The following is a 9,226-nucleotide window of genomic DNA, read 5'->3' on the forward strand; positions in this document are numbered from 1 at the left end:
TGCCTAACTTAGCCACTTATTTTTTAGGATTTGTACCCTGGGCTCAGGGCTTTTAACAATCGGTAAGCCCTTGGCAGCGGCCTATAAGGCTATATTAATGTCTAATAGTTTCCGACGGATACCTCTGTGTGCACCGCAGCCCAAGGCCTGCTAATAAACTGGGACAACAGGCCGCCGCTCTCTTACCTCAAAAGCGAGGCAGTTGTAACCCCTCTCCAAAGTCTGTAATGATGCTTGTACAAAGTTCAGACTCTTGCCCCCTGGCTGTGCGCGCGTGTCTCATTAGAAACAGATCTTGCAGGATCAAAAGATAATTCCGCAACTTGTAGCACAACATTGCCTCTCACCTCCTGGGCCAGTGCATCTTATTTGCACTTCAATTGACAATCTTCTCCCGGCGGGATCCTTGTTTCTTGCTTTTAGGGCGGGAGAGGAGGGGTCGTCTGTGCTCTCGCGCAGGTCTACCAGCATAGTTTACAGCAGTTCCCACATGCATTGTTTCTCAACCTTGGCGGCGGTGACAGATGTGAGTTTTTTTTTACCTCCAGATGCCTTCATTGACATACCTTTCTCTCAACACCCCACATCCTGCTCAAGAACTTTAGGGAACATCTGCAGACGACTGCTACCTCCTCACCTTAAAGAGGGTCAACAGCCAATATAGGGTGCACAAAGAGCCCTGGAGACTTATCCACAGCCAGGCTCTGAAGCAGTGCTTAATTTGTAAAGAAAAATAAATAAAATAAAATCAATAAATAAAATATATAAAAATAGTTGAGGGGCCTAAATTTGTTCTTAGGAGCCCCCACCCCTTTGGTGCTGCATAATACCAGGGTTGCTAAATATTAAGACTGCTTAATCCATTCCGCCTCCCCTTTTCACTGATTCCCTATCCCTCCCGTCATCCTTCATGTCCCCCTTTTGTTTCTTTAGGTTTCTTTATCTAGGTCAAACTCTAATGTTGAAAAATAACACAGCACACATTAAACACTGCCCTAAAAACGACATTAACCAAGCATCATTTCCATCAGAAATACTCTCAGGACCCTATTCTGAGTTCCACATAAGTGTGAAATTGGGCACACATTTTCATGTGCCTGCTTTTTACCTAGGGCACATTAGTGGTTAAGTGAAAATTTCACTCTGTTCCAGGTTTTTCACAACTACAGGGTCTATCTGGAAAAAATTGCGCAGCCAAAGCAGTAAGGAGAAGGCTCATAAGGAGTTGTAAAGATCACTTACTACCTGCTTCAAGCATGTGATAAACGGGTGTGGATATGGGCCACAAAGGGGGGTAAAAAGGGGGAATTGGAATCAGCTTTTTTGGGTCAGCATGTTATTTCCTTTTCTGGGGTGTGTGTGGGGGAAATTACTTGAAATCCCTAGATTTAAGTGTAGAGATATCGTCGTGAGTCACAGGAATATGAATCAGAGATTCTTACCCTCCTGTGTCCCTGTCTCTAAATCCGGGGAACTCTTATTCAGAGCCTAATTGGCCATTAGTAGTTTCACCTGAGTTGCTGAGCTATCTATGTTAGAAATACTTAAATTCAAACTCACTGAAATGGGAATGGGTTAAATTACTGTTCTATTGTCAGTTCCAACATATGGGGGTGCAATTGCTTCATGGTAGGATTAGAGGGAGGGAGTCGATATTTGTCTTGACAGATATTTGTCACATTATTGGCTAATGTAGGAGGAATGTGGAAATTTGTGTGGTGGCTTGAATCCGCGTAGTGTGGACTCCTTTCAAGTCCTAGTAACAAGTATGTAATTCTCCTGGTTGATAATGAGACAATGAAGGCCATGTTGGAAAGATGAATAATGAGGCTAGGTCTGTCCATCCAAGCAGGAGAATATTGTTTAGCCGTTCTGGAACCAGAAATAATGTTTCAACTATTGAAGTCTTAACTTGAATAGATTTGTATGGCTCAATAAAAAAAATCAAGTGACAGCATATTTTAACTATGCAACAAGAAGAGAATGTCTTAAATAAATATAACAGGTAGAGAAATTATACTGAAATCTGCATTAATTTATAAACTGGTCTGAACAGATAGTCTACGATTATTTGAGAGATGTAGACTGGGCTGTGTAACTGAATTGGAAGCTTTAATCTCTGAAAAATACTTCGGCTGAAAGTGAGACATCCCTACATTAAATCTTAATGTGTAGCATTCATTCATGTAGCAACGAATCTGTTTTCAACTATATTAGTGCCTTGTTAGAATTTGTGAATTGATATTAACAAAATGCAGATAAAGGTCAGAAATGAAAAAGTTTCTCTTAATCAACCACTTATAGTATGCCCTATTGAAATTTGGGCTGTGTGAAAAATTCTGTTCAGATGTCAGATGGTCAGTGGAAAATTTTTGCCAGTCATATTTAATTGTTTAGAAGCAATGGAGACATCAAACACATAAATAAAATGGTGAGATTGAAAAGACTAATACTTTGACATTTTAAACCTACGAGAGCAGCTAAAATCTATGAATGGGTTTCTGAGATGCACTATTTGGCCACCACCTAAAGTATCCCCTACAAGTTAATAGAATGGAATATATATTTGATAGCGCATGGAATACCTTAATTGTGCTATATAGATCTATATGTCGTTCTTGTAAAATGTTTGAATCCAACTTGGTGAGAGCATTGTACTTGAGCTTGCAGACTGTTCCTACGTTGCATTTTCTGAATAAATTGTAAATTGTGATTATCAGTTTTGATCACAAAGGTTTCAAAGGCTCCCAACAGCAGATGTATCCACTCTTTACGTGCATTTGTATGTGCCAATAAATCTTTATCTAGAACGGAATAATTTTATTCACATGGATTTAATTCATGGGACAAAAATGGATGAGATGTTCCAAGTTATCATGAGCTTGGAGTTATAACAGCACCGCCCTACTGCCTTGCCTGAAGCATGTGTTTCCACTATAAACGTTTTACTGGGCTCTTGATAAAACGAGACATGAGCTTTAGTAGAAGCTTTTTTAAGGTCTTGGATGCTGCTTCTGCTTCTTCAGTCCAACTGGAACTTTCTCACAAGCTTCCTTTCTTTGACGTTTGAGAAATGAGGCAGGTCTCATAGCAAACCGTTTTATAAATTGCTGATAAAAAAATACAAGCCCCTGGAAACAGTGGAGCTGGTTGACAGAAGATGGTGATGGCTAGTTGGGAATAGCAGACATTTTTTGTGATTCATAGCTAAGCCTTCAGCAAATATACCATAGCCCAATTATTCAACATTCACCATTTCAAACTCACACATTTCAGGCTTGCACGATAACTGGTTTTGGTGCAGTCTGGTCAGAAACATAATTTCTATGTTCTAGAACGTTCTTGGAGAATATTAGGCTATCGTCCTTCTAAACCGCTACAATTTGGTAGAGAACGTCAGAAAACACAGAATTCTGAAATCTCTGAAAAGCAGCAGGGGCATTACAATGGCCAGAGGGCATGACCCGGTGCTCAAAATGGGCAAACAGGGTGTGAAAGGTGGCCTTCCACTCACCCTCTTCCTTTATGCAAAGTAGGCGTAAGCTTCTCACATACCCAGTTTTGTGAACCTGGTGGCCTCACTGACTGCTCCAAGACGTCTTCAATAAGAGAAAGTTGCTGCCTATTATTTACTGTAAAAGTGTTTGATCCACAACAATCTACATATGGTCTAAGATCTCCTGTGTTCTCAGGTACAAAAAATAAAGGGGCTTTGGTTGGAGACGCAGAACGTATACTAAATCCACTCTGTAGGTACTGCCTCAAGAAGTCTCTTTCAGTGATTGACAAAGAATGCATTCTCCCATACAATATGATAGCTCATACAATTTTAGAAAAAAGCAAAATCAAACCCCTCCCTCCCCCATCAATTATGATGACAATGAATATTTATGTGATCCCATTGACATTAGTAATGGTGATGCCAATTCTGTCACAAGAATAGAACACAATCAAGATCTAGTGCTTAGCAATTCTCCAAGACTGGCCTAACTGCTTGACCAAGCTACCACAAAAATTAGAGCATTAGGTAGTCTAGTTTTTACCTCTGTGAACCAACGTGGAGTTGCTCGGACTCTGCACAGTGCACATCCTTTTTGTACAGTATAGAGAGAGCAAGCCTCCTACACTTCTCTGCTTGTCTTTCTTGTAAACAATGTTTGATTACTAAAGACATCTCAGTGAGTTGTTCAAGAGCAGTTAGTAGACCTATTAGAACACATTAACTGATCCTTAATCTCTTCCTTTAGTCCTTTATGGAAAAGAATCATCTGGGTCCTTTCAACTCAACTTAATTCAAGCAATTTCAGCAGCCAGTTCTCAAAACTAAGTGAAGAGAATTCTCTGTGTAGCTGTGGTTATTCAGACTCCAATCATCTGCAAACATCAATGACTTTGCTCGTGCTAAGGCTGCTCCAAACAGAGAACCAACCAGATATCCAGCTTTAGCATGCTAATTGGAAAATTGATTATGCAAGGTGTACTGGAGGTTTATCAAGAAATACTTTCAGCTTATTTGGGTCTCCAGAAAACATGAGTGTGCTAGCATTGAAAGATTCTGCATTTGGTTTGTCAGAGCTTGCTTTAATAGGTCATTCTCAGACCTTAAATGGACCAACTCCTGAGCTTGCTGCTGCAAGACTGTTGCCATACTAGCATTCAGATCCCTGAAACACTAATGTCAAAACCTGTTAATGGCTGAACATGGCAAGCTCTTGAACCGTTAAGTCCTGGTTTCCCTGAGATAGGGGCAACATCTCCCGCTTGTGGCAATCCTCCTACATCATACTGTTTTACTTGTGAGAAATAGGTGTTTGCAGAGATGAGCTGCCTGAAAGGAAGACAAAGGCAAATGGTATAAAAGAATCTCCAGGTCTTGAAGTGGCGATAGAAGAGTCACATCTGAGCAGAGAGGCCAAGCACCAAGGAAGAATTCGTCAACAAGGCTAACTGAGCAAATAATCCTCAGAAGCAGCTAGGTTCCGGAATCAAAGAATTCCAGAAGGTGATGAGCTTTTTGAGAAAAGCTCTGACTGTCATGCAGTGCAGAAGAGCAAAATCCATCAATTTTTCTACAGAAAACAAAGAAGAGAGGAAGTAGTCTCTGATGCGACATGCAGCCTGGTTGTGATCCAGCACTGAAGGGGTAGAGAGAGTAGAGAGACCTCATGCAGGCAGAACTTTACCCGAAGCCCCTAAACCACTGCTGACCACAGAGCATCCTGCATCCACCATCAGAAGGATGGGCAAGTGTCGTGAGACAGCACCACACCCACAACCCTTGCGGTGGTCCACACTGTGGCATACCAGTAAAACAACAGTTCCACCCAAAAATATTGGCAAGGGCAATTGGATCCAAAATATAACCTATTTTCTTTGCTAATGCTTGTTCCTGGCTATACTCTCCTGTGCAGTCTCTGCACTTGGTCCCTCTTATCTGTGCTTTCTGCTTTACTCTTTTCAATGGCTTCTCTTTCCTGTGTTCCCTTGCATCTTTTTTGCCTGATTACTTCTTTGACTTTGTTTCCTGCAGGCTCTTGCAAATGCTACACTGGTGCTTTCTCACGTGTTCCCCTCACCTATATTAGCTCTAACCCTACACTCCTCATCTCCTGTGCTTCCGCCGCACTTTCATTTGCTCTCCTTTTCTATTGTTGTCTCTGTCCTCACTTCCACCCATCCTCCCTCACTTGTGCTTCCTCTAATCTTCCTCCGTCTCACTCTATCCTCTGCTGCCTCTTTTCTTTTTACTTTTCCTCCTCTCCTGTGCTGTCTGTGACCTTCCACAAAACTTCCTCTCCCTATCCCCTGGTCTGCTCTCTGTCTCACCTGTTCTCCCTTCTACTGCTGACTTGATCCTCTATTTCCTCCACTCTGACTTCTTTACTGCATCACCCTTCCCTTCACATGTTCTTTCTCTTGTATCTCAACCCACTGTTCCAACTTGTTACCTCATGCACTGTCTTCTCTCCCTTCCACCTGTCTGCCCTCTCCTTTGCTTCCCGTGCCATTTCACCCTCTGGCCGTATCCTGTGCTCTGTCTTCTTATTCATCTGTTTATACTCTCCACTCCTAACCTGGCATTCACCTGCTCTCATTCCTCCTCTGTCGTCCCCTTCACATGCTCTTTCCCTTGTTGGCTGCCTCTACCCTTTGTTCCACCATCTCTAACTCTTCTGTGCTGCCCCTGTCCTGCGTCTGTCCTCCCATTCAGATGCTCCCCTCTCCTGCCATGCCTCTGTACTCCCATACACATGCCTCTCTCGCCTGTCCTGCCACTGACCTCTCCTTCACCTACCTTCCTTATCCTGTTCTGCTTCTGTGTGAGATCCTACTTATGAGCAGATTTGCCAAACCCACCATTGATCTTATATTGTAATTTGTTCATAAGACACTCCAGCCACAGCCTATCTAACAGCTTCCTGCTCAAACATATACAGATCCTTTATATTATAGTATATACACTTTAGAACAGAATAATAGCTAATACTTTGCCAGAAAGATTCCACTAAATGAAAAAAGGAAGTCTACCTGTGAGGAAGATACCACACTCTGCTATTTCACCATCTCTCCATATACTTTGATGTGCCCTCTTGCTTACCTGCTCATCCTGTACACTGCTGGTCCTCTCTTCCACCTACTCTAACTCATGCACTGCCTATGCCTTCCCCCTTGGCATGACCTTCAACTTGTCGGCTGACTCTACCCTCTTTTCACACTTCATTACTTCTCCTGTACTGCCTCTGCCCTTCCTCAGTCTTACCATTCAGGTGTTCTCTGTTTCCTATGCTGCCTCTGCCCCACTATCACCTGCTGCCTTTGTCTTCTCCTTCACCTATTCCCTCTCTCTTGTGCAGCCTCTGTCCTACCTTTTTCTATCTTCCCCCTCATGTGCTACGTCTGCAACCGACTCACCTGCTCTCCCTCTTCTGTGCTGCCTCTGCCATCCCTTTCACCTGTGCCCCCCGTGCATCCTCGGTCCTACCTTCCACTTGGCCTTCTCTCCGATGCTGCCTCTGTCTCATCTTACACCTGTACGCCCTATACTGTGCTTCCTTTGTCTTATTTTTCTCCTGCGCCCCCCCGCACTGCCTCTGTCTTCTCTTTCACATGTCCTCCCTATTGTCATCCCCTTCACCTGCATCCTTGCCCTGTGCTGATTCTCTCACTTGTCCCACCTCTTGTGGCCTGTCTCTGCTGTTGTTCTGCTGTGATGTCTCTAACCTCCCTCACACTTTCTCCCGCTCCTGTGTCTATCATCTATTTGCCTCCTTTCCTGGCAGCTTCCCTTCCTTTTTCATGCAAGCTCTTTAGATGATTTAGGTGATTTCATACCCAATAAGTTGAGAAAATTCAAATTTCCTACTCTATTGGACGTTTCTGGAGTGTGAAAATTAATCCTTAATGGTCAGAAAGAGCAGAACAGCACACAGAAGGACCCCAGAGTACACCAACAACTCCTTTCCCCGTGAGAGTGTGTAGGCCTTCTTTTTGTGTGGATAAATCACCTTAAAATAAGACAAACAAAATCCATTGCCAACCTTCGATGGTGCTCAGTCATCACAAGTAGAAACTTGCTAAACTCTTCTAGAAGACCACAACACTAAAATGAAGTACAGCTGGCGTGGCTTCGGGCGTCAAGATGGCGGTCGCACTCTGAGAGTGCTCTGGACCCCTCTGTCATCTGCCAGAAGAAGCCAGTAACATCCTGCCCTGGGGCACCAATCCGACACATCCGACAGGCTCCCTGATCCCTCCGGACAAACTCCGAGTTGAGAAAAGCGGAGTGGCGAAACTGGAGACTCGTGGAAACATTTGTCCCTGCAATCAAGATGGCGGCGAGGAGCGGCGCTCCTGGCTGTGTGGCGGGTCGCAGCGCTGATCCTAGGAGGAGCCGCGTAGACAATGGGAGAGGGTGCTGACCCTGCCGGGGTTGGCGCTGGGCCCGGACGGGCGAGTCTCCTGGCTGTGTGGCGGGTCGCAGCGCTGATCCTAGGAGAAGCCGCGTAGACAATGGGAGAGGGTGCTGACCCTGCCGGGGGTTGGCGCTGGGCCCGGACGGGCGAGCCTCCTGGCGGCCGCTAGGAAGCAGCTGAGGCGGCGGGTGAGCCCCACTCTCCCGTGGGTTGCCTCCCCCCTGCCTCTGGAGGGCTGACCGGGCTGGCGGCCCGGACGACAAATAGCCGGCTTTGGGCCCGAGACCAGGCCTTGCGGATGTGGCTGCTTCTGTGACGGGGGCGGCCTGAAGTGCAGCAGCGCCCTGCCCGGCCGCGTTCCTGGAGCAGTCCCGGCCGTGCGCAGACATCGGCGTGCAGCTGGCAGCAGGGACACGGCTCCCGAGGTGGCCGTGAAACTCCCCAAGAATTGCAGAAAATCGAGTGGGGCGGCAGCCTGAGTGTCGAGCGGCGGGCCCTGGCTGATAAATAAGGCCTGGCCCTAGCGAGTGGGGGCCGGTGCCCCTAGGGCTGATTTGGCCGGGATCCTGGTTGGACTCGGCCAGGGGACCGCGGCCGAGGTCTGAGTCGGTGGGACTGGCTGCGATGGTGGCGCTGGTCTCCTCTGTGCCCTGTGATAGGCTGCGTCCAATGGGTCTCTTGGTGCCTAGCTTGAAACACGAGGGGCTCCTTCACTGCTGCGGCTGACCTGCGGCGCCGGGGTGCTGGCCGGATGGGGCCAGGCGGATGCTGCTTTGCTCCTGGTGGGGCCAACTGGTTGTTGGAGCTCGCCGGCGGCGGCCGGCTGTGAGACCTTCTGAATTGTGTGCCTCCCCCGGATCGTCTAGGCTGGACCAGGGGACCCCCCCCTTCTGGAGGGTGCACGGGTGAGACTTGGGCACGCAGGAGACAGCAAGGGCACAGGAGACTGGTCCTGAAGTCCATGAGGCGAGGTGAGACGGCGATATACCCTGAAATAAACATGGGGAAGGATAGAGCAAACAGGCAACTGCCACCCTCCCAGCAAAAGATCCACAGTCCGTGGCTAAAACTTACTATTTTTTCATACTTTGACTTCTGTCCATCGAGGGGACAAGATCCGATTTGCATGGAGGGGTCCACCACTCCACTCCAACGACAGTTTAGCTGGCGTTTTTGTTTTCACTTTTGTTAGGTAGTTGGGCGACAGATGCTTCCCGGGTAGAAGTATGGGGCAGGGGGTGGTTGGGGGGGTGAGAACTTCTTTAGTGACTTAGTTAAGATGGTATTTGTAAGTTTCCTTTCCCGTTTAGGGT

This window comes from Pleurodeles waltl, chromosome 9 (genome assembly GCF_031143425.1).
Source record: "Pleurodeles waltl isolate 20211129_DDA chromosome 9, aPleWal1.hap1.20221129, whole genome shotgun sequence".
In the NCBI taxonomy this organism is placed as follows: domain Eukaryota; kingdom Metazoa; phylum Chordata; class Amphibia; order Caudata; family Salamandridae; genus Pleurodeles; species Pleurodeles waltl.